Below are 1,662 nucleotides of genomic sequence, written 5' to 3' on the forward strand. Positions count from 1 at the left end.
GAGGAGAGGATTCGCCGGTGAAGAGAGGCCGGAATCGCCGGAGAGTCGCCGAAATCGCCGAAATCGCCGGAGAGTTTTGAGAGAGAGAGAGGCCGCGGAGATAACGAAGAAGAAAGGAGAAGGGTTTTTATTTCCGCGGATTCCGACGGACACGGGTTCGTTGGTATTCCGTCGGTATATTTAAAATATACCAAATGCCGATTCGCGAAAATTTTCAAGCGGTTTGGTTCTCCCGGGCTAATTGAAATTCCGACGGAACGTGTCCGTCAGTATTTTCCGACGGACACATTCCGTCGGTATTTTCCGACGGAATTCCGACGACTTAGTGTTTAGGGTGTTCTTTTCAAGTTTCTAAATGCAAAATCCAAACCTTTGATAATATATATAGTATTTGCATAAAGATTTAACAATAAAAATGTTTTATAACACGATTTTACACAACAATATTTTTTGTAGTGTAAGCTTATATAAATATGATTGTATAAGTACATAATGTTAAGATGAGATGTTATGAAAACAATGATATGCATACATAAATATTTTAATGAGTTGTTATATTTGAACGGTTGCGATCTAATACTATACTAAACACTTATTATGTGTTATTTTCATAGTTTTGGCATCTAAATTTATAGATTTTTATGATTGAAACTTTATAGAAAAACATGTCGTCGGTATTTTCCGACGAAATACCGACGACATGTTTTTCTATAAAGTTTCAATCATAAAAATCTATAAATTTAGATGCCAAAACTATGAAAATAACACATAATAAGTGTTTAGTATAGTATTAGATCGCAACCGTTCAAATATAACAACTCATTAAAATATTTATGTATGCATATCATTGTTTTCATAACATCTCATCTTAACATTATGTACTTATACAATCATATTTATATAAGCTTACACTACAAAAAATGTTGTTGTGTAAAATCGTGTTATAAAACATTTTTATTGTTAAATCTTTATGCAAATACTATATATATTATCAAAGGTTTGGATTTTGCATTTAGAAACTTGAAATCAACACCATAAACACTAAGTCGTCGGAATTCTGTCGGAATATACAGACGGACTGTAACTGTGTCCGTCGGAATATACCGACGGACTATGTCCATCGGAATATACTGACGGACACATTCCGTCGGAATTTCAATTTGCCCGGGAGAACCAAACCGCTTGAAAATTTTTGCGAATCGGCATTTGGTATATTTTAATTATACCGACGGAATACCGACGAACCCGTGTCCGTCGGAATCCTCGGATATAATAACCCTCCTTCTTCCTTCTTCTTCGTTATATCTGCGGCCTCTCTCTCTCTCAAAACGCACACTCTCCGGCGATTTCTCCATCTCTCCAGCGATTCCGGCCCTTCTCCACCTCTCTTCACCGGAGAATCCTCTTCTCACCCTCATATCTCTTCCCCAAGCCCCAAATCATGTAAGAATCATCCCAAACCTTCTTTTATATCAATTGTTTAGGGTTTTGGAAGTTAGATCTCGGATTTTAGGTTGTTTGATTGAAAATTTTAGGATTGAATGGATAGTTTAGGATATATAAGTTAGGATTGTTGTTTGGATTGTTGTTTTAGTTTTTTTTGGAACTTTTTTTCATTTTTAAAAACGTTTTTTTGATTTTTAAAAACGTTTTTTGATTTTT

This window comes from Brassica oleracea, chromosome C9, assembly GCF_000695525.1.
Source record: "Brassica oleracea var. oleracea cultivar TO1000 chromosome C9, BOL, whole genome shotgun sequence".
Taxonomy (NCBI): domain Eukaryota; kingdom Viridiplantae; phylum Streptophyta; class Magnoliopsida; order Brassicales; family Brassicaceae; genus Brassica; species Brassica oleracea.